This window comes from Haematobia irritans, chromosome 4 (genome assembly GCF_050003625.1).
Source record: "Haematobia irritans isolate KBUSLIRL chromosome 4, ASM5000362v1, whole genome shotgun sequence".
Lineage (NCBI taxonomy): Eukaryota > Metazoa > Arthropoda > Insecta > Diptera > Muscidae > Haematobia > Haematobia irritans.
The window spans coordinates 161833952-161860988 of NC_134400.1; the positions used below are offsets into that span (position 1 = coordinate 161833952).

Here is a 27037-nt window from a genome sequence, read left to right on the forward strand (position 1 = left end):
TTTCACTTCCACGAAATATTTTAATTCTTGGCACCTTTTTCTGTAATACAAATAATGTTGAAGAAATTATTCAATTTTATAAATTTTTTAAATTTTACCTTTCTCCGGCACGGAGAATCGAACCGAGTACCATACAGTTTGTAAGCCAACACACTATCCACTGGGCTACGTAGCTGATATGGTCACCAGCAGATAATTATCGTTATAAGTTACATTTATATAGCATAGTTTGCAGCGCCCACGAGCCCATGCAAACATAACATTATTTAACAGAAACATACATTGGTTTGCCACGTGGAGCAGTGGTAAGCATGTCTGCCTTGCATGCAAAGGGTCGTGGGTTCAATCCCTGCTCCGACCGAAAACTTTTTTTTTTTTAATTTACACATCTATATTTATACTATATTAAATTTTTATAATGAAACTTCGATTTCATTCAAATTTTTGGCCTTATCATAAAACAGTTTTCCGAAACAACATACCAGCGGTTTCACAGAAATTGTTCTCTTTTGATTCTTTCGCTGTGTTATGTTGATATCTTTCGTCAACTCTCCAGGTTTCCATCTCTATTTCTTTCTCTATACTCTCTCTGTTGCTTTGGATAAAATATCACAACATATGTATGTTTAGTCGAAATTTGTAAATTTATATATGTTTGCATTCACACATATGATTTTTATGAAACATTTATGCCCCAAACATAATATATTCTAACATATTAACATAGATGTCCCAAACATTTAGTGTTAGTTTAGGAACATTACATGTTTGCACTTAAATATATTGTATTTTAAAATTGTGCCCGAAACACACTTTGTTTATATGGGAACATATGAAAAACATATTTTTCTAAGAGTGTGTATATATTTACCGAATTTCGTTTATTTGTGTTTTTTTACGTTGTAAACCGAAATTTATTAAAAAGATTTATACATTAAATTATTTTGCTTTTTAAATTGATATCGTATTATTATATATTTTTATTCAATTAAATTTTTAAAATATATCACTACAGGATTTTTTCACGAAATTTGGGAACCCATTTTGTACTTTTTACATTCTTAAATTTTTGGGGGTTTTTGAAAAAACTCTAGACCAATTTAGGGGTTTTTTCTTAAGATTTGGGGGGAAGATTCAAAAATTACCTGGCAACACTGTGTCACTTGCGCATCTAATTAAATAACATTCGCATTAGTAAACATTAATATTGCTAAAAAAATATTATACTTACTTATACTTATACTGTTATCCCAAAATATAGTTCTTTACAAAAGCTTTAAATTTAGTAAAGAGAAAAAAATCCATTTTTACTCCCTTGCAAGTTTACGTTTTACTGGATTTTATGTTACAATAAGTTGGTAAAATATCTTTTTATGATAAAGTGACTGTTCCTTTATTGTTCTTGTATTGTTTTATAGAACATTTTTTGTAATAAAAAGACCTCATATATGTAAGCGATTTTTTTACCATCATGCGACTTTTTGCCACTTTTTCAAATTTTTCAACGGTAACACTGCTGAGAGGGGATAATCCATCACTGAAAAAAATTTGGTGTTTTGGTCGTAACTGGGTTTGAACCCACGATAGGCTGTCCATTACATCTCTTTTAAAGAGAACATGTTTTTTTTTGTGTTCACTCTCTTTTTTTAGTGCCGTATTTTTATGTCCAACAGTGCTCTTTATGTACTCTATTTCAAAAAAAAAAAAAATCCTAGATTGATGGAATTTTATTTATCTAATAGGAATTCACCACAATTGTTCGCCACTAATTGTTTACTGGGTTAAATCTGTTGACAAATTAAAGGCCGGAACACAATTGCGACGTTTCGACGTACGGCGTAAAAATTAGAAATAGATGTAATTGAACGTACGACGTAAATACGCCAATACGTTGTCGTCGTCAATTTATTTTGTTTATTTTTTAATAAAATGTGATTCTTTTTGTTTTTTTATTGTTTTATTATATATTTATTTCGTTGTTTCTATCATTAGAAACTATTATTATTTTAATGTTAACATCAATAAAATTATTAATTATTTAATAAAGAATTTTTTTATTGTAAACTCTTTTTTAGTTAAAATGTTCTCTTTTTTTAAAGCGAAAGTTCTCTTTTGAGAATTATCCATATGGAAACCCTAACCCACGACCCTGTATATGCAAGGCGGACATGCTAACCATTGCACCACAGTGACTCACGGTTACTTTTTGAATCAATTCATTTAGACATTTAAAATGTTTCGCAATCAATGCAGTGAATCTTTTCCATCCACAATTTGACAATACTTGATAAAAATATAATCGTCTTCATATATTTTTTATATTTTTTTTAATTTAGTGTTTTGGTGGAAAAACTGAATATAGTACTCACGTATGCCAACAAATTATTTGCTTATTTTGGTAATAATTTTTCTATTGGGCGTAGAAGTCAAATAAATAACTATATACATATGGATCAGGAGAGGAAAGGAGGAGAGAGCGAATTCTCTAAAAAAACAAATCCCCTGGGTAAAATCTAAAAAAGGAAAATTCTTTCAAAAAATTGCGCTGTTTCAAAAATCCACGCCTGGGCTGCCAGACAAATTTAAACAAAAATCGTAATTTTTTTCCAAAAAATAGTCATAATCGGCAATTGTATTTTAAAAATCGTCCAAAAATCGGTAATATAAATAATATTAATACTAAGCTTACGGCTAACATCCTACGCGGCAACATATCTGCCAGTTTAAGGTCATGTTCACTGTTGGCATAAAGTCAAATCAACTATAATTTTTTCATATTGGGACACCCAAATCTTTAGGTGTAGGCCCTGCCAACATTTTTTGAATTTGGCGGCACTTCTGAGAATCCCCACCACGTCGAAAACTGTCGTATACGATATCCAAAACTCTGCGCAAATGCGCCGTCACTATTGAGAAGTGCCACGCCAAGTTACTCACGACCATATTTTTTCAGTGTATGTTTCTTAAAAAAAAAATCTTATGAAAAAGTTACCAATTGTTATTATTAACAAGTATATACGGTAGTAAGTTCGGCCGGGCCGAATCTTATGGCGTTTTCTTTTCTTATGAAAAATGTGCACTTTTTTTGCATTTTGGCCGGAAAATGTACTTTTTAGGTTCTTTTCTAAAAACACAGGCAAAAGTGCGAAAAGGCTTCGAATTCTGTTGTGAAAAGAGTGCCACGCATAGTGGCAAATTACGGGCATTTTCAGCACTGCCAACAAACGAGAGTGCTGCGATTGCCCTGTTTCCTTCTTTGAATTCTCTTCTGCCCGCTGAAATGATAGCATTTTTTTAGGTTGCTGGTAACATTTTAAAAATGCGCATTCTGTACAGACAAAATGACGGCAAAGCACTTTTTTCAGAAAAGAAAACACCATTAAATGCCCACCATATTTAAGGGGGTTTGATGACAGGTATTGTCCCAAGCAGATCAATTCAACAGTACACTTCCCGAAGATAAATTTAAAGATTCTACCTATGAACACCAGATCAGATTCTGGATTTTTAAGAGCCAATTTTGTTTGAATTTCAGAGAAATCATAAACATATCGTTTAAATGATGAAAAAGCCTTGATTTGAAACCTTAAATCCGTAGATTTTTACCGCCATTATTTAAATGATAATGAGGAGTAAAATCTGGAAATTTTACTTTTAGTTTCAAGCAATTGATATTATCCTGCTATACCCTCAAGAAGTGAAATCGGTCGATCGATAAATGTCTTACATAATGGACCGGTAGAAATAAATGCGATACAAATTTTTGATAGTCAAAAATACCAGTATATTTTCAGGCAAAGTGGATAAAAAATACAGATTCCAGCAGCCTAAGAACTAAATCCGGGAGGTAGGTCTATATGGGGGCTATACCAAAACAAATGGAATGACAAACTTATTATACCCACGTCACCATTCTATGGTGGTGGGTATAAAAAGTATCGTGCAAATATTAGGTACCTTTTTAGATTAATTTAGAACGACGCCAATAACTATCAGAAAAAGTAAATTTTAAGATAGTTTAAAGGTGGGTATTAAGTTCTAGTTTAGCCGCTAATTTTCACTAAAGTGAAAACTAAATGAGTAAAAAACGTCATAAAATTATACATATTTGTCGCAGATTTCATTATAACTTGATGGGGAATATCCCAAAGCAAATTTTCACAAAATTTATATTCCTTAAAATGGATTATTAAAGAAAAGTAATCGTGAAAACATGTCGATTTTAGCGGCTAAACTCGAACTTAATACCCACCTTAAGATAGTAAAAGAATCATTGTGGTCAAGTAAAACATTTATAAATTCTTATAAATATAACATTTATACGACTATCACAACATATTTAATATAATTTTTTGCATTAATAAAATAATGATGATGAGTTACAAGTAGAAAGTTACATGTTGCAACGTCTATCAACCAGTGTTTTTATTCTCGATGGAGGCAGCGTGTCTGAAAAAATATCTGAAAAACTATCACTTTATCCATTTGAAAAGTCAAAAATTGTTCACCAATATACCTTTCACAATTTTAAGCGAAATAACTATGTTTTCAGCACTTTATTATCATTTTTATTTAAATAAATTATAATAAGCTAGTTGCGCTTGGCGTCTCCCAAAATATAAAATGGCTCTTTTCATACGCTTCCCCCATAACAGTTGGCGATTGTTGTAGTGTCACTTACGAGTCTGTGGATGAAACGGAACTTTGAAATGCGTCAGGGGGGGGGGGTCATCTTTGCAAAAACATTATGTGGATCTCATAAGGAATAATTATTTTGATCATACACCCGCCTTTTTCTTTTTATCTTCCTTTTTTAGTAAACGGCTCCAGCAATATGCTTTTCGTCCGTCCTTATAGTTTATGTTTAAGCTTATTGGTTGGGCTTCATATCAGCTTTGCTCTGTTTAGTTCGTAAACAAAACAAAAATATTTTACGCTAAGCTGTTATTAATTATCAGATTTTAAAAATATTTGGTGTGAAAACGATATCTTAATTTTAGAATTTAAATAAAAATCACGTGCTGTTTGAATGCACTACCTGTTACCAGTATCACGGGCAACTCGCGTAACACTTCATAAAAATGGGCGATGTGGCAACTACGCATTCGACGTTTTGCAAAACGAGTACTCGAACTCGTTTCATTAGTTATAGTGACGATCTTTGGCTAATTAGCTTCGTTGTTCGGTTAATCAGAAATAATGTTTTAAATAACAACCAAATTAAATATAGAAAAATATCGATCTGTTTGATTAAACAACAAATTCCAGATAGCTTGTCTTTTGAACTGTATTCAGTTTATATAAATGATGTTTTGCAATCATTCCTGCTAACAATAGAGCATACAAAACAGATATTTGCAAGTGAAAATCACATTTTTTTTTGTTCGTCACCCCATTGATTTCTATTTGTGTGGTATATATTTTAAAGCAGACTTTGTTATCGAGTTCAAGTAATCGTTGTTTTGCTACTGGAAATAGATTGTCCCTATATATAAACTTGAATATTTTCAACAAAAGAGAAAATCTCTCAAGGTATGTAATGCTACAGATATTTTTGGATTTTTGCAAAAAATAAAACGAAACCTAACAACATACTTAAAACTAAATGGAAAATGGAAGACAAATTATAATTTTGGAAAATTTTGAGGCTGTTGTTATGTGTGTGCGCTAGTGATATAGTGATATCATGCAGAAATAAATACAATACAATAATACATTTACGTCGCTGAAGCAAACCAACACAAGTCATATAAAGAAATATACCAGTGAACTCTTCCCCGTTTGTCGCTGCCGTAAGACCAATCAATTGATTGGAGTGTTTTAGTATGAATGTGTGTGTATTTTCATTGATTGTTGAGTTCGTTGCGTTTCTGTTTTTACTATTGTACTGCTCGATTTGTAAACGCGAGAGGTCGTTTGGCAACAGGGTTGCCATAATACCCGAAGAAAACTCGGTTTTCAAGCAAAATTTTATTGAGGTGAAATACGTAGACTCGAAACAAATAGACCAGGCATAGATTTTTCGGTTTGGATCACAAAATGGCAGTATCTGTTACTCCCCATTTTTTTTAATTTAATGTATGTATGTAATTTGGCTTAAATCTACTTTAGTCCAAGTGGTCCAATTTTTGCCCAGCTTGTAGACTTCGATTCTAAACACAAAATGTAATATATCACTTTTTGTAGGGAAGACCTGTTTTCGGAGTTACGGACCCCTAAAGTTTTCATTATCATGTATATTGGATTTAGTATCCATCGCACATAGTCATCCTAAATGTAGTATATTTAGAATAACATGGACCCGGAAATGTCCTGGGTTCGCATTAGCCCACTTTAGGCCCTAGGAGCAACTCTAGTTTAGCTATACCTCGTAAAAATTTTTTTTTTGGGTCGATAGAGATTTAAATTTGACATCGAAATAAACAGTAACCGGTTGGCGGTCGTAACCGGTTATTCGAGCCTAAAGTGTAAGCAAATAATCGTTAATAAAACCGGTTTTAGTGATTACTTTGAAATCTACATCACTAAAAAGCTAAACGTAAGACCTTTCAAATGAGGTACGACTTTATCCGGTTATCAGCTTAATTTTTAGATGAAAAAATATGTGTTTTTGAACCGGTGTTTTTGACAAAACCGGCTTTTAATCCAAAAACGCTCGATGTAAATGTGCAAAATAACTAATTGCATTGTGTAGCTAACACTTCTACCTATCCGTTAAAGTCATATTCAAGCCAATATCTATGTTATAACCGGAGATATTTGCTGGTGAATTTAATTGTAGCCGTGAAATTAGAATTTTGCAAAAAAATATAACATCGGCTGTGGCGTTAAATGCAACCATGCGCTTCAAAAATTAATTGTTTGTGAAGATCCATTAAAATAAACTATTAAATTTTTTTAAAATGTGTCATTTGTTTTATTTTTGTTATCAAATGTGAATTAATGTGAACGTCTACTTTTGAAACCTGTTAACATTTGTAATTGTAAGAGTGAAAAAGGGCCTCAGGCGAAAAAATTTTTCAAAAAATTCGCTCGATTTTTTTTTCTTTTCAAACCGGATATGGATCCGGTTAATATGTTTAATCGTAGGAAAATGAAATTAATATGTCTAATCGTAGGAAAATGAAATAAATGAAAATTCGCGATTTTTTTTTAAACATTTTTATTTTTCTTTATCTTTCAAACCGGATATGGATATATAATAGTTAATATCACCGGTTATAGTAGAGATAGCAGCTTGACTTTGACGGATAGGTAGAAGTGTTAGCTATACAATGCAATCGGTTATTTAGTACTTTTACATCGAGTATTTTTTGAGATATTAGCTTATTTGGAAAAAACCGGTTCCCAAAAAAACAAGTTTTTACCTGTACAGCTGAAACGGATGTAGCTGATATAACGGTTCATACATCATTTTAAAGGTCTCTACCACCTATGAAGTTTTGAAAAAATCTGAGAGGTATAGCTAAACTAGAGTTTAGCCGTCGATATCTCGAAAACTACGCTATTCCGACAAATTGTTTACTTATTATTTTCTCTTTAAAATGTACTTAACATTTCGCTTTAAAATCCCTTCTACTACCATCAAAATAAAGTAGATTTGTTCCCATATTATAGCAAATTTTGAGTGCATTGTAAATTCCATTAAGAACTCTACTTAAAGATGGGATAAACCTTAAAAATTGAATTTTCTTTACAAATCTCTCTTATGGCAAGAAATTATTTTTCTTATAACAAAAAATTCGAGATACACAGGGAATTGAATACAAATTCCATTTTAACTTCTTATTAAACAGACTTATCATGACATATTTTACGTTTATATGTTTTAGGATTATAAAGATACCGTCCAAAGAATATTTTGCGATTTGCAATTCCGAATTTCGGAACATGGGGGATTATAACAATCGCCAATATTGGCTCTATTATAATCAAATAAATTAATGAAGTCGCGAAAATGTCCAGCCTTAAAAAATTGGCGAACATTTTCTATTTGGATCCAAATGTAGTGTACTATTCAGGCAGACTCTTACCATGGGCTTGTCATAGGTGGTATGCCCACAATTTCAAAGACTTGTGTGGTAAACGAAACCTTCGAATTGTTTCGTTAGTGACGGCAACCCTAAAAACACATTTTTTACGACTTATGAAACGTTGCCAGATCATTGAAGTATGTATCATATGGCAGTCGGTATTATTCGGAAATAAACGAAAAATTTATAAGCAACAAATGCAAACATTAACTGTTGACATCGCCATCACACATTTTGAAAAACAGATACCAATCCACCAAAATATATAAACAAAAACATTTTGCGTTCTGGCATATTTTGGTTTTGGGGATAAATGGGTAGCGTCATCATTTAAACAGAATTTGTTGTTCAGTCAATCTGTTTGAGTCATCGTTAATATCGCTGCTATCACTTGTTGCTGAACGCTAACATAGTCCTATTATTTATCCAATGTCTAATTACTTCCGTTGCGTTTATTATGTACTTATGCATTTATACACATACATATGTTTCCATTTTCTATTGCCTCGAACTTCTAACTATACACGCGCCAGTCACTACATTGTTCTGGCAATTCCTCTTGGTTTTACCCACTACAAATAATCCCTCCAAAGACGATGTATCATTCTTCCGTTTTAGGTTACTTGTTTTTGTTTTAATGCTCCTCCTGTTGATTATGGTTGGGCGCTATTAGGTTTCTTTTTAGATTTCTTCTCCATGTAGTTCGTCATATGTTGTTTTTGTTGCTTTTTTGTTCGTATAATTATTTCCTTTGCCAGCGGAAGTAGTGCATTCAACCGTACTATAGCCCTCGTTTTTTCCACACTATTCATCAGCTAAGAAAGAATACACTCACGCCGTTTAGTATGGGTGGGCATGGAATGCCTTTTAAAAGAATGAGTTTGCGTAAAATGTATATAACACTGTCAAATAACAATGTCATGAAGACAACGACCCAACGAAATCACCACAAAAATAAGTACATTGGTGTAATTTAGTACCATTGCTGCTCATTGTGTTTGAACTAAATTTTTATTTTCGGTGGAGATTGTATGGAGAAAAATTTTGTTTCTAACAAAGAAACCAGGAAAAAACGGATATGTTGGAAGTAAAAAATGTAAAACAAAACTGGAGAAATTTCTCTCTTCAATTTATATACTTCTGGTATTTCGCTTTAGGTTTACTAAGCCTTCCATGGCCAAATTTTAGATTCCAAGATGAAATTGAATCTTCATAATAGACAAAAAAGAGGTAATCTACACACTGAAATTTTTAAGCTGATTGACATACCAGAGTTGGTGAACTTAACAATAGGTATTTACCGATTCTAGAAAGAAAGTCTCTTGCTATTGTCACATTAAGTGGTCACATTAATGGCTTCATCGTGTTGAAATTTGGCATTAGGGATTTTAATCAGAACCAAAACATCAACCTTTTCACTTTTTAAAAATTTGGTGGTAAAGTCGACTTTTTCACTTTCTGAAAATTTAAAAAAGTCGAATTTTTGAGTTTATTTGCAAAAGTTGACTTTTTGAGCTTTGACCCTTTCAAAAATTATAAAATTCAATTTTTCGACTCTATCAACACTTGGAAGAATTTCGAAAAGAATCTTGTTTTCGACTTTTTAAAATGGAATGGAATGGTCGATATTTCGACTTAATTAGAATTTGGAAAATTTGACATATCGAGTTTGCGTCGTTTGCAAAATTTGTAAATTTGACATTAGGGTTTGTAATGACATTAAAAAAGTTCTACTTTTTGAACATTTTAAAAAGACTTTTCGTTTTTCCACTTTTTGAAAAAAATGGAATAGACGATTTTTTGACATTATTAAAATTTTGAATTAGTTGATTTTTGAAATTTTCGACTTTATAAAAATTTGTAATTTAACATTAGGAATAGTTATGAGAACTAAAAAAGTCGCACAGAGAAATTTGAAAATTCTCCTTATCGACTTCTTGAAAATTTGTAAAAGTGACCTTTCAAAGTTTTTTTTGTTTTTAAATTGGAAATCATAACATTTGGAGTTTTAATACAATGACGACTTATTGACTTTTTCCTTAAAATATCGATTTCGGCCATTATCAAATGTTTTAGTAGATTTGAATCGATTTACTGAAACATCAAACAATTGAATACTACTACAAAAGTCGACTTCCACTTTCGACTTTTGTTTGACAAAGAGCAATTAGTATCTTTTATCCCTATTTCGCATATTCTCATTTTTACCTCTAAATTTTGGAAATTCGAAATGTTATGCAATTAATTCTTTGGATATTTTCCGTATATGAATTTTACATAGAAATCTTCATGTATTTCACATATAGTTTTCCACTTTTAGTTTAGAATTTTGGTAGAAAAACCAAACATAACATAGTCTCACCTTTAGATGGACTCTGAAATTGTCTGTCTTCAGTAGGACCCATAAATATACTTCAAAGGTCCTATAAAATATTTTTCTAATTGATTTGCATTCAACTTCACAAACCACCATATCTGGTTTGTTTTTTTTTTTTTTTTTTGATTGATCTTCATAAGATGTTGACCCCCTTCAATTTCTTATTGAAGAATTATCATTGTTATATACATGCGAGTAGAACAAGGTAATATACTAGAAAAGTTTATACTTGACCTATTTATGGCTCACATAGATTGATCTCAACAATCATTTTATTAAACTCTTTATGGAGATTCTTGAAATGCAATTCAGATTTGTCTGATATAAATTTTTATTATTATCGTAATAAATTGGCCTCCCATTATAAGAGAACGCATACCAGATTTAATTTTAAAATAAAACTTGGAAAAAATTTAGCAAAAAAACCTTTGTTATTTTCGTGTGCTTTTATATGCATTGGGAGAATGATATCATCATCGCCGTATTGAATACAACACACTAAAACATTGATGAACGTTATTTGCATGTGGTTATTTTTACACATTGCGTCCTTCTCTGAATAAACAAAAAAAAAATGATAAAACGTTCATTAACTAAACCAAGCGATGTGAGACGCTTTTTAGGTGTAGCCATCTGTTTTATGGAGAATCAAAAATATATTTTATTTTTAAATTGCCGAGTATGACGACCAAGAAGAGCTTTCGGAGCTATTACCTTTTTCCAATACTTCACATTGAATGTAGGGAGATTTTGTGTTAAGTTTCCTGCACCTCCAGACCTTTCAAATATTATAATATGGACTGTGTCCTATCAGAAAAAGTTTTCTTTTTCACATAACCAACTCTTGCATCTACTTTCGCGCAGTTGAGAATCTCGCAGTATGTGGAACCAATTGTATTTGAAAATTTATGTACGCAAACTCTGAAGACAAGATATAAACTAATTTATTGTATAGCTTATACATGGTGTAAAAAAATGTTCATATTGAGCTCATTTTTAGTGGGATGAAATGACCGAATATTGCAGCAATTTTGATATGAATCATTGCTCTATCGGAGCATAGAGGCCATATTGTTTTAGCGATCATTCATCCCGCAAAGAAATGTGCACATCAGACCATCTTAAAGTAGAGTGAGGACACCTGCGACAAAGGTGGTTTTTGTCCAGAGCGATTTGATCCGGTTGTAAACGGGGCAAGCAAAAATATGATTCGTGTCATGTGACCCTTGATTACAGATGTAAGTAAAGCTGTTTTCAATTACTGATAAATAAGTATTGAGGCGACTGCAGTTGCCTGATCTTAGTTGGCCCAAAACTACTAGCCGTGCACTGCTTTGACAGCACGTGGATGATATTGGTCTCCACATAAAGATAATTTTGAGAAGCACTGCAGAGTCGCCCTGTCACAGTTCTAAAGGCAGCGTTCTGACCGGTCTGCATATTATTCCACTGTGTATCACACTGACCGGTCATTTGCCTTATAAGTAATCAATAAGGTTTCTTTGTCCACACCCCATGTGCTGTTGGTAAGCTACTCGAGGACCTTGTTTCTACAGCGGAGCTTATCACAAATTTCAGTGTCGTGTTCTGATGACTTAAAAAGGCTGTGTAATGTGAACCCGAGAATCTTGAGGTAGTTTGTTGTCGGAGTTGTTACGCTATCGACGCTAACATTCAACATCCTGGGTACTTTTGCTGTCCATGTATTGAATAGTGTGGCTGAGGATTTTGCGGTGGATATCCCCAAATCTATATCAGTGCAATAACTAACTAATAAGATTAGCAAAGTTTGCTTAATCGCAGATGTCATCAACAAGGGCTTGGATTCCATGATTGTACGGTCGTCCGCATAGGAAACAATCTCAACGCCAGCTGGAGGTTGTGAAATAGAAGTTAGGTAGAGGTTGAACAGTGCCGGAGATATCATTCCACTTTGGGGAACTCCCGGTTTCACTCTACGAGGTTTTCATTTACTATCTCTGAATTTGACTGGCGCCAGCAAATATAATTAAAAACCCAATATTTGGTTCTTGCCGGTAGGGTCGTGTTTTTGATGTCCTCAAACAGTGTGACATGGCTGACTGTAACACAGAACCTCCACCAGGACTGTTCTGAGACATGCGTGAATGTTAAGTTCTAGGACTTTTTTTTAAGATTACCACATCCTAAAAATTAACTTTGAAACAATATTTGTTTGACCTGATCTTTCGTAAATTATAAAAAGGCCTGTGACCTATCCCAAAATATATGGCTAGATTTTAAGTTAAGAAGACGGTTAACAAATAAACATGCTTTCATAGTAAATTTAATTAGGCCTGGAGGATTACAATCAATGTATTTTATTTTTATCAAGGAATGATATGTATGGTATAATAAGGGGAATTGGAATCACAACAAGATATTTTTGCAATAACAAAAATTAACTGCAAAAGATAAAACAACGTCGCTTGAACTATTTGGAAATTTTTAGAGAAATTGAAATGTTTGGCGTACAGCTCATTTTCTTCAATCACATCTAAATAACAAAGATCAAAGTATATTATTTAAGTACCAATCTCTATTTTTTCTATCCCACTCATTTGGTTCATGTCCATCGATTGTTTCTTGTTGTAGACCACAGTGAAGGCGGTTTTCTTCAAAAAGACAATTTGAATCGATTTATTGTTAACTCTTTCCTATAATCAGTCAATGCTTAAGACGCCTTTAAGCCTGGAGTAAAGAAAAGGTTACATGAAACCATGGCTAATGGCTGGGGACTAGCTGAGCACGATCAATGGGGACGAGAAATGTTAAAGACTCTTTGGGGCTTTAGAGAAAAAAAACATACATTGTTAACGACCCCGAAGGTATGCGGCAACTTAGCCTCAAAGCGGACGAAAAGAAAACGCCACAAAGGTCATCATCATCTGTGTGATAAATTCTACATAAGCTAAGCGATGGATGAAAGGAAAACATATATTTTTTCTCTAGATATTGTTGTTATGATTTTGCCTCCCTCTCTCTCTCCTTCACACACGTTCTAATCTATTCAAACAAGATTCCAAAGGCCGTTTGTGTTTATGAAAATTTTTTCTCATCAGGCAACATTCCAATTCCAAGAATTGAATGAATTCGAGACGATGACGAAGGCGGCAGTGATCATGATGATAATGTCGACGATACTAAATAAAACACAAAAAAAAACAAAAATAAAAAACCCATTGAGTATGGCTGACAACGCAGGCCCAACCATACACCAAATTGAAGATGCATCTTAACAAGATGTGCATACAACGAGAGTGCCAGCATCAACGCTATGAACAACAACATAAACCATCAGACTATAGTTGGATACCCTGGCATATCTTTGATACACGTAATCTGCATTTGTGAAGAAGACGCAAGGGTGCGCTTACTATTCATGTTAGTCCTTATTTACAGAAAATTGCAATCATATACGGCCAAGTCTTACAAGAGGTCGACAGTTTACTCTGGATCCTACATAGGGGTGTCGAAATAAGGAGTATCTCGCTTTCCTAGCCTTGAATGCTCGAGATGTGTAAACTCTGTTTATATAATTTACCACGGTGGTTCCCTAAACGGGACTTATAACCAAAATAAGCATCTACAGGCAACTCAGATAAAAGTCGCTACTCCTACGTGCTCAGAAAGTAAGGTCGGTCGTATTAGGCTATATACCTAAATATGGACGGATATGATTCATATCTGCGCGATTCCAAAATAACATTAAAATTCCAAGCTTCAGGTAAATCGGAAGAAGATTGATCTCAAGAAGGAAAATCGTTAGATCTGGTTCTCTTGGGAGCCACCGTGGCGCAATGGTTAGCATGCCGGCCTTTGCATACACAAGGTCGTGGGTTCGATTTCAGCGGTGGATTATCCCACCTCAGTAATGCTGGTGACATTTCTGAGTGTTTCAAAGCTTCTCTAAGTGGTTTCACTGCAATGTGGAACGCCGTTCGGACTCGGCTATAAAAAGGAGGTCCCTTGTCATTGAGCTTAACATAGAATCGGGCAGCACTCAGTGATAAGAGGGAAGTTCACCACTGTGGTATCACAATTAGTCTAAGTTAGCCTGATACATCGACCTGTCACCTAACCTAGGTCTGGTCTTTATTGGGTCTATATTATGATATTGATTAATACGATTGCCATATTAGGCATATTTCTTTGGAAACCTCAAAAGATTAAATCGGTAGACCCATTTTTATGGGGTCTTGATAAAAAAAACTGAACGGATGAGAAACATCAAGACAATGCCTGGAATTCCGCTTTATTATTTTTTTATTATTATTATTTTTTTTTTTTTGAGGTAGCTTACCTAACTAAGAATGATGATCGCCCACATTACATGACCGTTACCAATGTCATGGTGATGAAAATAAAACAGATCTACACTCATTGATATGAGAGAAGTTCCTCCGGAAATATTCCTAAGACATATGTAAGGTATATAAATGAGCTGCTTATTATTATTAAAGGTTTGGTATTTTAATATGGAAAAATCACAATTTTTTGGTTTATGCGATGTGGTGGGTTAACGATGGAATGTGCTAAAGCAAAATTCCCTGTCGTTTGTAACTACAGTAACACCTATGTGGTTTTTAATATCTCTAGCCTTGTCATCCTCTCTGTGGTACTTGAAATCATTTTTTTTCTTTGCTTCAATACTCTTCGTTTACCTCAACAATTCCTTTTGTTTCTTCTTACCTAGAGGTCTTTTTCTCAATCTTCCATCTTGTGTTAAGTGTTTAACCTTCAAAAGGTATTTCTCACAGCAAAAACAAAACAAAATGAAAAAAGAGATGCTGAAACAACAGAACATGAACAAAACAATTCGTGAGAAATGATCTTAAGTCCCTGATAGGATGATGAAGCTGCTGCGATCACAAACTGAAGAAAATGTTTACAATAATTTAAAAGGAAAGTGCCGCCACAATAGAGTCACATATGCAGCAGTCCTTTCCTTTACATTGTCTTATTATAAGGAGCAAAGGAAAAATGATCTATCATGGAATTAAACGGAATAGAGAATAGCATTCTAAGCGAGTCGCATAAACTAAAGAAGTTTAAGATTTTTTCTTCTTGGAAATGATCTTTTGTTTTTTTTTTCCACTTGTAATTGTATTATAATTTAAAAAATAGACCACCTAGTTTGTTCCACAGTTTTTTTTTTTATACCGTTCCATCAATATTTTGGTCCAGGGTATACATTATAAATGAAACATCCTGGATGGTGATGGGGGTATAATAAGTTTACCATTTCGTCCACACATCGAAATATCGATTTCCGAATATACGAAGTATATATTTATACTTGGCCAGGCTAAAATTCTTCTAAATACAAAAACAAACAAAAAATTAAAACAAAAACAAGTATATACGGCCGTAAGTTCGGCCAGGCCGAAACTTATGTACCCTCCACCATGGATTGCATAGAAACTTCTTCTATACACTGCCATCCACAATCGAATTACTTGAGTTGCGGTAACGCTTGCCGATGGCAAGGTACCTTAAAACCTCCTAACATCGTCTTCTAAATTGTAAGTAAGTCCATACGTGGTATATATTAAATCAAAAAAGACCGATTAAATACGTCTATAATTCAGTTTGACAAAATTTTCTATAGAAATACAATTTTGACAAAGTTTTCTATAGAAATAAAATTTGAACAAAATTTTCTATAGAAATAAAATTTTGACAAAATTTTCTATAGAAATAAAATTTTGACAAAATTTTCTATAGAAATAAAATTTAGATAGATTATTTTCGGCTCGAGTGATTATGAGTGGAGTGGACCAAATTTTTGTGATTGGAGATCGGCTATATATAACTATAGACCGATGTGGACCAATTTTGGTATGGTTGTTGGCGGCCATATACTAATACCACGTTCCAAATTTGAACCGGATCGGATGAATTTTGCTCCTCCAAGAGGCTCCGGAGGTCAAATCTGGAGAACGGTTTATATGGGGGACTATATAATTATGGACCGATATGGACCAATTCTGGCACGGTTGTTAGAGACTATATACTAACACCATGTTCCAAATTTCAACCGGATCGGATGAAATTTGCTTCTCTTAGAGGCTCCGCAAGCCAAATCTGGGGATCGATTTATATGGGGGCTATATATAATTGTGAACCGAAGTGGACCAATTTTTGCATGTATATTAGAAACCATATACTAACATCACGTTCCACATTTGAACCGGATCGGATGAATTTTGCTCCTCCAAGAGGCTCCGGAGGTCAAATCTGGAGAACGGTTTATATGGGGGCTATATATAATTATGGACCGATATGGACCAATTTTTGCATGGTTGTTAGAGACCATACACCAACACCATGTACCAAATTTCAGCAGGATCGGATGAAATTTGCTTCTCTCTGAGGCTCCGCAAACCAAATCTGGCGATCGGTTTATATGGGGGCTATATATAATTATGGACCGATGTGGACCAATTTTTGCATAGTTGTGAGAGACCATATACCAACACCATGTACCAAATTTCAGCCGGATCGGACGAAATATGCTTCTCTTAGAGGCTCCGCAAGCCAAATATGAGGGACCGTTTATATGGGGGCTATACGTAAAAGTGGACCGATATGGCCCATTTTCAATACCATCCGACCTACATCAATAACAACTACTTGTGCCAAGTTTCAAGTCGATAGCTTATTTCGTTCGGAATTTAGCGTGATTTCAACAGACGGACGGCGGACATGCTTACATCGACTCTGAATTTCATCACGACCCAGAATATATATACTTTATGGGGTCTTAGAGCAATATTTCGATGTGTTATAAACGGAATGACAAAGTTAATATACCCATGCTTCGATATTGTACCCATATAAGTCGATACCATGATTTGAATTCTTGACTATATACACCCTCATAAAAAATCGCTTCTGTAACATATACTCCCAAACATATTTTGCTTCAAGCATATACATTTTTGGGTATTGCCCAAACATGTATATGTTTGATCTCTTCCAATATATAATATGTTTGAAAGTAGAGGTGTGCACGTGAGTAATAGTTTACTCACGCTCACGCACACTCACGACAGAAAAATCATATTCACGCACACTCACGCACGATATTTTTTGGTAGGACTCACGCTCACGCACACTCACGAAAAGAAAATTTGTATTCACGCACACTCACGCACGTGACTCACAAAAAATACCGTGACTCACGAAAAATACCGTGAATCACGAAAAATATCGTGACTCACGAATAATTTTATAATTAATTTACCTTACCGAAGTGTCTGAAAACATGAGCATTATTAAAATCGAGAGTGTTATTAAACTCTTAACATCTCAGTGTCACTAGAATTGTAATTGAAATTAACTCTTAAGCGTTTTATGTTGGTGAGCAGGAATATTGTCGTGAGTGTAATTCGTTACTCACGCACACTCACGAAGATATTATTTTCGTGACTCACGCTCACGCACGACATTTTGTTTTGTTAATCACGCTCACGCACACTCACGCTGTTGTCATGAGCGTGACTCACGACTCACGCACGAATCACGAAAATTTTCGTGAGTCACGACAATTTCGTGTCACGTGCACACCTCTATTTGAAAGCATATTGGTCTAAACAATATATGTTTGGGTAGTCTAAGTTCCAAACATTTTGTATTTTTGCATCCAAATTCAATAATGTTGTCTTCCAAAAAACAATATGTTATTATGTGAACATATAATATGTTTGGAAGCATTTTGCACCCAAAAATATTATATGCTTAAAAAAATTCTCCCAAACAATATTGTGCTCAAAATTTTATTTATTTATTTATATATTTACAATCATAATGAATTATGAAAATAAACAGGTAATATAGGTGCTAACAACATAGGTTTTCGACCTGAATGCTCAAAATTTTTTTCTGCCCAATTGTATATTCCCCCACATCTTTCTCACTTCCACGAGATTTTTTAGTTCTTAGCACTTTTTCTGTAATACAAACATTGTAGAAGAAATTATTCAATTGTATAATTTTTTTATTTTAATTTTACCTTTGGCCGAACAGCGGACCACACAGTTTGTAAGGATCAAAGAAGTAGCTGATCAATTGCCCAAGGAAAAATAAAATGTTAATTTTGTAATAACAAGCAACAACCACCAACTTAATTCAATATCGCTCCCTGTTAAATAGCGCTCCAAGCTACTAAACACATATATGTTTATAGGCTATTTCTAAATTAATATATGTTTGCATCCAAGCATATTATATTTACAAACATTTTATGTCCCAAACATAATATGTTCTAACATATTAACATATATGTCCCAAACATGTTATGCTAGTTTATGGACATTATATGCTTGCACTCAAAAATATTGTGTTTAAAAATTTGTGTTCCAAACATATAATGTTTTTAGCCAAACATATGAAAAACAGTCTTTTTCATCCGTGTAGACACTGATTCTTTTGTACGATTTACGACTGAAATCGTACGGTATTTTAGGTCCATAAAGGAATATGCCAAATTTAGTATATATCGCTCAATGTTTTGATATAAACTCCTATATGCCGAACCTTCGATTTGAATTCTGAACATGTAGATGCCATTACTTTTATTCGATTTTCCTCAAATCTTAAGGTAGTTTAGGTCCACAAAGAGATATGCCAAATTTGGTATATATCCCTCATGTATATCGATCTCCCAATGTTAACTCTTGGACCAATAGAAAGAAAAATTTTCACCAGACAATTATTTTGGGACACTATACCATCAGATATATCGGTATGAAGTGACCGTCAAGATACAAATGTCTCGATAGGAAACATTTGTTGTGAACGAAACCATATTTTTTTTTTGTTTGTGTGCTATGAAATTAAGTCATTGAGCAGAAAATATCATATTTTACATCGTGTTAAAAATGTCGAAATTTGTAACAGAAAGTGATGATTTCCGGAAAGTATTAATTTTTTTTCATTTGATGAAGTGATCATGCTCTATCAGAAGTAGGGCTGTCGTTCGGGATCGATTTTTAAAAATCCCGGGATTCGGGATTTCAAAAAATAGAATCCCGGGATTTTCCGGGATTTTTTTTTCGGGATTCCGAAATTTTTGGGATTCTTTAAATGTTTTAAGTAAAAACAATCTACAGCACCAAAAAATGGTTGTACATTAAATCAATTTAGTTTAATACAATTTTAGTAACAAAAAAACCGCAAAACGTTTTAAGGATTAGGTTAGATTAGGCGTATTTTCGCGTACTTGTGATAATCCTTTTGTACTTCGATTAATGTAAAACTATCAAGGCATCCAAATTTTTATCTGATAAACGCGATCTTGTAATATTTTCGCCGGACCTTTTTATTTTACGTGGCACGTGGCCGTTTACTCTGAGCGAAGACTCCAATTTATTACTAAACAATCATAAAACCCCACAATTTTAACAAATTGGAATTATTTTTTCGGGATCCCGAAAAATCACGAGATTCAAAAAAAAAATCCCGGATGACAGCCCTAATCAGAAGCAACATGCAAAAGATGGTTTTAACGGTTCAAAAATAATAATGATTTTGATGTGAGAAATGAAGAACGTAGAAGAGCACTAAAAAAGTTTGAAGACGCCGAATTGCAAACGATATTGGATGGAGAAAAAGCAAATGACAGAAATGTCAAATTTTGCACAACAAACAATTTCTGACTGTTTAAAAACTATGGGAAAGATCCAAAAGTGTGGAAAATGGGTGCCACATGAAAAAACGCTCATTTCATACCGGTATATTAATTTTATTATTAATTTTAATAGAGCCTCCATATGATTACAATTATCCATTAGAAAGAAAATTTTGTCTACAGTATTTAGGTCTCGAATCGTAAGAAGGGCAATATTTTCATACGAGTTTATTGAACGGTTATATGTGTCTAAAGCCAATTAAATTCTATTTTAGTTCATTGAGTTATTATGTTTTGAGAAAGCGTCATAATTTATTTATTTATTTACAAAATTAGACTTATAGTATAAAGGCCGGTACTATGTTCATTCTTGCGAAAAATTTTTATGGAAACCATTATTTCGCACATAGAAAGCGGCGTTTTTTTAGGTAGCTTGGAGCGCTATTTTACAGGGAGCGATATTGGATTAAGTTGGTGGTTGTTGCTTGTTTTTACAAAATAACATTTTATTTTTCCTTGGGCAATTGATCTGCTATTCCTTTGATCCTTTGTATAGTTTCGGAACAAAAATATGGTCCGTGTTTGATTTATAAACCCGCACAAATAGTTTTTAATAAACAAATTATTTCTTAATTCACATTGCAAATGGCGCCGTGCTATAAACGTCAGTTTTTCAACACGAAAAAACAAAGTATCACAAATGGAAAAAATTTCGCAAATTTTTCGCATTTTTTGGTTTTGTATGGAGTTTCAACGCGAAAACCGAACAGAGTACCGGCTTTAATATAAGAATAATATTACAATAGTAGCATTGGCTACAGAGGCCATCAGCTAACTGTCATAATTTTTACGCGCACGTTATTTAAATTAACTGAAAAAGGTTAAACAATTATACGCAAATGAAATATGTGTATCCCACAAAATAGTTCAAAATTTCCTAAAAAATTTAAATTTTACCACTAATGCGCCAATCTTTTTTTTTTTTGCTTCAAACTACAAAATTTTCTTTGAGAAATGAAAAAAAAAAATAATAATTATGTCTAAAAAATTTTCCTGGGTTTGTCTAAAAATATTTACTTAAATATGAAACCGTCGTGATATCTCCATTCGTAATACTAAAATTCACCAAAATGTTCCATCCTGGTGGGTTCACTATTTTTTGAGTGTATACAGAAATTTAAGATACCCTCTTGAGATTAAATCAAAAAATTTCCTATAAATATAATATTACAAATTTCGAATTAATCTTCTGACCTGTTCATTGAGAGCCACTGTGGTGCAATGGTTAGAATGTCCACCTTGCATGCAAAGGTCAAACTCCAAATTCGACTTAAGACCAAAACGGTTTTCAGCTGTGTATTATCATTTCTCAGTAATGCTGGTGACATTTCTGAGTGTATTAATGCTTCTCTGATTTCAGCGTAAAGGCCGGTACTATGTTCATTCTTGCGAAAAAAAAAATATAGAAACCTTTATTTCGCACATAGAAAGCGGTGTTTATTTAGGTAACAGGGAGCGTTATTTAACGGGAGCGATATTGAATTAAGTTGGTGGTTGCTGCTTGCTATTACAAAATTAACATTTTATTTTTCCTTGGGCAATTGATCTGCTACTCCTTTGATCCTTTGTATATTTTCGGAACAAAAATATGATTCGTGTTTGCGTTATAAACCCACACAAATAGTTTTACTAAATAAATGATTTCTTAATTCACATTGTAAATGGCGTGCCATGATATAAACGTCAGTTTTTCAACTCGAAAAAAAAAAACAAAGTATCACAAATGGAAAAATTTCGCTAGTTTTTCCCATTTTTTTTGGTTTTGTATGGAGTTTCAACGCGAAAACCGAACAGAGTACCGGCCTTAAGGTGAAACGCCGTCCCAACGCAGCTATAAAAAGGAAGTTCCTTGTCATTGAGTTGGACATAGAATCGAGCAACACTTATTGATAAGAGAGAAGTCACATCCCTTATGGTATCACAATGGACTTAAATGTGAGCCTAAAATAACGGGCTGCCTAACCTAACCTAGATGTTCGTAACAAAAACAGCAAAGCATTCGAAGCCCAATTCATGAATTTTTGCCATCGTTTTCAATGACTTGTGGCACGGTGCGTTGTCTTGGTGGAACAACACTTTTTTATACCCTTCACCATAGGATGGGGGGTATATTAACTTTGTCATTCCGTTTGTAAAACATCGAAATATTGATCTAAGACCCCATAAAGTATATATATTCTGGGCCGTGGTGAAATTCTGAGTCGATCTGAGCATGTCCGTCCGTCCGTCTGATGAAATCACGCTAACTTCCGAACGAAACAAGCTATCGACTTGAAACTTGGCACAAGTAGTTGTTTTTGATGTAGGTCGGATGGTATTGCAAATGGGCCATATCGGTCCACTTTTACGTATAGCCCCCATAAAAACGGACCCCCAAATTTTGCTTGCGAGGCCTCAATGAGAAGCAAATTTTGGTACATGGTGTTAGTATATGGTCCCTAACAACCATGCAAAAATTGGTTCACATCGGTCCATAATTATATATAGCCCTCATATAAACCGATCCCCCGATTTGGCTTGCGGAGCCTCTAAGAGAAGCAAATTTCATCCGATCCGGCTGGAATTTGGTACATGGTGTTAGTATATGGTCTCTAACAACCATGCAAAAATTGTTCGGTCCAAAATTCATCTGATTCAGTTGAAATTTGGTACGTGATGTTAATATATGGCCTCAAACACCCATGCAAAAATTGGTCGATATCGGTCCATAATTATATATAGGCCCCATATAAACCGATCCCCAGATTTGACCTCCGGAGCATTTTGGAAGAGCAAAATTCTTCCCATTCGGTTGAAATTTGGTATGTGATGTTAGTATATGGTATCCCACAACCATGCAGGAATTGGTTCCTATCAGTCCATAATTATATATAGCTCCCATATTATCCAATCGCCAGATTTGACCTCCGGTGCCTTTTGGAGAAGCAAAATTCATCCGATCTGGTTGAAATTTGGTACGTGGTGGTAGTATATGATATTTAACAACCATGCCAAAAGTGGTCCATATCAGTCCATAATCATTTATAGCCCCCATATAAACCGATCCCGAGATTTGGTTTTGGAGCCTCTTGGAGAGGCAAATTTCATCCGAGTGAGTTGAAATTTGTGGATGACAGTCTTTCGTAGAAGTTTCTACGCAATCCATGGTGGAGGGTACATAAGATTCGGCCTGGCCGAACTTACGGCCGTATATACTTGTTGTTCTTCATATGAGGCCGTTTTGCCGCGATTTCGACCTTCAAACGCTGCAATAACGCCATATAATAGTCACTGTTGATGGTTTTTCCCTTCTCAAGATAATCAATAAAAATTATTCCATGCGCATCCCAAAAAACAGAGGCCATTACTTTGCCAGCGGACTTTTGAGTCTTTCCACGCTTCGGAGACGGTTCACCGGTCGCTGTCCACTCAGCTGTAGATTGGACTCAGGATTGTAGTGATGGAGCCATGTTTCATCCATTGTCACATATCGACGGAAAAACTCGGGTGTATTACGAGTTAACAGCGGCAAACACGTCTCAGAATCATCAACACGTTGTTGTTTTTGGTCAAATGTGAGCTCGCGCGGCACCCATTTTGCACAGGGCTTCCGCATATCCAAATATTGATGAATGATATGACCAACACGTTCCTTTAATATCTTTAAGGCCTCTGCTATCTCCATCAACTTCATTTTACGGTCATTCAAAATCATTTTGTGGATTTTTTAATGTTTTCGTCGGTAACCACCTCTTTCGGGCGTCCACTGCGTTCACCGCCTCCGTGCTCATTTCACCACGCTTGGATTTTGCATACCAATCAATTATTGTTGATTTCCCTGGGGCAGAGTCCGGAAACTCATTATGAAGTTTTTCTTCCACCTTATTTTTTACCTTCAGAAAACAGTATTTTATCAAAACACGAAATTCCTTTTTTCCATTTTTTTCACAATAACAAAAGTTGCTTCACAAAAGACGCTCTATCTCACAAACTAATTGACTTACAGACGTCAAATTTTGACACGAATCATTTGAAGGTTGGTACTATATAAAAATAATATGCATTTAATACTAGTGGCGCCATCTATGTGTCAGACCGGGGACTTATCAGTCAACCTGTTACTATGTAATATGATGTTAATAACATCCTCTACCTGATATACACAAAGTTTAACTTTTCCAGAATACAGCTTCCCATTCCTGTATAATTGATATTTTCCATACTTTTTTGTATAATTATCGATGACATTCCTACACATTGATTCTACTTTTGTAATAACAATTCCCCGTTTTTTATATTCAATGGAATTATTCAGAATCAACAATGATAATTGGAATGTTGTTATTCTGTGGTTCTGCATAGTTTTTTTTCCACTTTTGTTGTTTACACTTTAAATCAAGAAATCCAAAACGAACAAATACAAAAGAAAACGACACTTTTCCAAAGCCCTCACTCACGATTCCTGGGAAAAATGTTTTTCTTTATTTTTCTTATTGGACTTTTGTAATTGTTATACTCCTTTATTGGTTTTCTGTCTTCTCTTTTTGCTTATGATTTAGTGGTAATCTCTAAAAGGTTGTTTGTGTTGTAAATTGAAACTGCAACCAAGTGCAAAACTGTAAGAACAAACTCCAGGGCCAAGCTGCAAATATACGATGCCAACACCGCAGTATTAACAATGCACTTTTGTATCTGGTATCACTGCATTCCAATCTCTGGTTGAGTTGCTTTCGTGTTTGTCTGTTCGTGCTGTTTTCTTCTTCTTCAGTTACTTCTTATTGTTGTTCTCCATAATATTGTGGACATTAAAGAATCAGGGCCCCAAGAAAAATGCAGTTTCTTGTTTTTGTGTATTCTGCTTTCCAGTAAGGCCCCCGAGTAGATTTGCTATGTTACAATTCAAAGTGTAAACAATAATTTCATTTACACACATTACTCTTATTATTTGTAGGAAATGAATCTTAACCAATAATCATTTCCCCATGAAATTTATTTAGTATTTATATGACCATAAGTTATTGAACATTTCAGAATCAAAATTAACGACTAGCGGTGGTCATATTCAAAGACCAACTCCACTTGTGGAAACACCCTGTACCAAATTTCATTCAATTCGATTAATAATTATGTTATCAAGCAAGAGCTAGGTCGACCACAGAAGTGGTTCTGGGTCGAACTTTTACCACTCAGATTTAGGTATCTCCAAAACATGCATTCTGAACGCATTAACCACTCCTCGGGTGTCGAAACACGTTGATCTCTCATTTTATTTTTTAAGTGCGGGAATAAAAAAAAGTCTTTCGGTGTCAAGTCACCACTTTACGGCAAATGACCCATAAATCGATGTTTTGAGTGATAGAAAATTCAGTTGTTTGAGCCTATGTGTGAGAGCTCGCATTGTCGCGGTGAGGAGTGATCCGCCTTGGGAGGTTGGTTTTCATGTATTGTAGACAACTGGCAAACAAATGGTTGTGTACCACTCCGAATTGACTCTTCTGTGTTGTTCTAGTGGTACGATTTTGTTATGTTCAGTTTTTTTCGAAAAACAGGCGACCCTTTGCTTGGAAGTACTTTCGGGCTCATACGTGTTAATCCACGGCCATAACCAGTCACGATATCATAGACGTGCACACAAAATTTTTTTTCTGATTCAATCACTAAATTGATCCAATTAATTTTTTAATTGAAATGTTTTCAATCACAGAAATGATACTATCAATTAAAAAATTAATTGATCTAAGTAAAAAATTAATTGATACTATTAATTTGTGTGATTGATTTTTGTTTCAATTAAAAAATTTGTTGAATCAATTACATTTTTCATTGAATATTTTTTAAAACTCAATTAAGATTTTAGTTGGAAAAATTTTCGTGAAATTTTTTTCTGTGTGTTTCGAAGCACCGCGATCGTATTTTTGGGGCATTTTTTTCGACGAATCGACACGAGCCTTGTTTTTCAACGATTGATAAATTATGTGGGATCCAACGCGAATAAACTTTTTTTACTTTTTTGCTCAGAAAAAAATTTCATTAACATTTTACCAATAAAAATTTTAATTCAGTTTTAAAAATATTAAATTAAAAATTTAATTGATTCAACAAATTTTTTCATTGAAATAAAAATCAATCACAAAATTTAATAGTATCAATTATTTTTATACCCTCCACCATAGGATGGGGGTATATTAACTTTGTCATTCCGTTTGTAACACATCGAAATATTGCTCTAAGACCCCATAAAGTATATATTTTCTGGGTCGTGGTGAAATTCTGAGTCGATCTGAGCCTGTCCGTCCGTCTGTTGAAATCACGCTAACTTCCGAACAAACCAAGCTATCGACTTGAAACTTGGCACAAGTAGTTGTTATTGATGTAGGTCGGATGGTATTGCAAATGGGCCATAACGGTCCACTTTTACGTATAGCCCCCATATAAACGGACCCCCAAATTTAGCTTTCGATTGCTCTAAGAGAAGCAAATTTCATCCGATCCGGCTGAAATTTGGTACATGGTGTTAGTAACATGCAAACAACCATGCCAAAATTGGTCCACATCGGTCCATAATTACATATAGCCCCCATATAAACCGATCCCCCGATTTGGCTTGCGGAGCCTCTAAGAGAAGCAAATTTCATCCGATCCGGCTGAAATTTGGTACATGGTGTTAGTAAATGGTCTCTAATGACCATGCAAAAATTGGTCCACATCGGTCCATAATTATATATAGCCCCCATATAAACCGATCCCCAGATTTGACCTCTGGTGCCTTTTGGAGAAGCAAAATTCATCCGACCTGGTTGAAATTTGGTACGTGGTGGTGGTATATGATATTTAACAACCATGCCAAAAGTGGTCCATATCAGTCCGTAATCATATATAGCCCCCATATAAACCGATCCCGAGATTTGGTTTTGGAGCCTCTTGGAGGAGCAAATT

General features: G+C 34.3%; 1 protein-coding gene across 2 annotated transcripts in view; it reads left to right on the forward strand.

The window, feature by feature from the left end:
• Diap1 (Death-associated inhibitor of apoptosis 1) overlaps positions 1–27037 on the forward strand; it is a 104983-nt gene that overhangs the window by 58269 nt on the left and 19677 nt on the right. Inside the window, exon 1 of one of the 2 annotated variants that reach the window (XM_075307868.1) lies at positions 5172–5532. The exons of the other annotated variant lie outside the window; for it this stretch is intronic. The gene's annotated coding sequence lies outside the window, so the exon portion shown is untranslated. Of the gene's footprint in view, positions 1–5171; positions 5533–27037 lie in introns of those variants that run through there. 2 annotated transcript variants of the gene reach the window in all.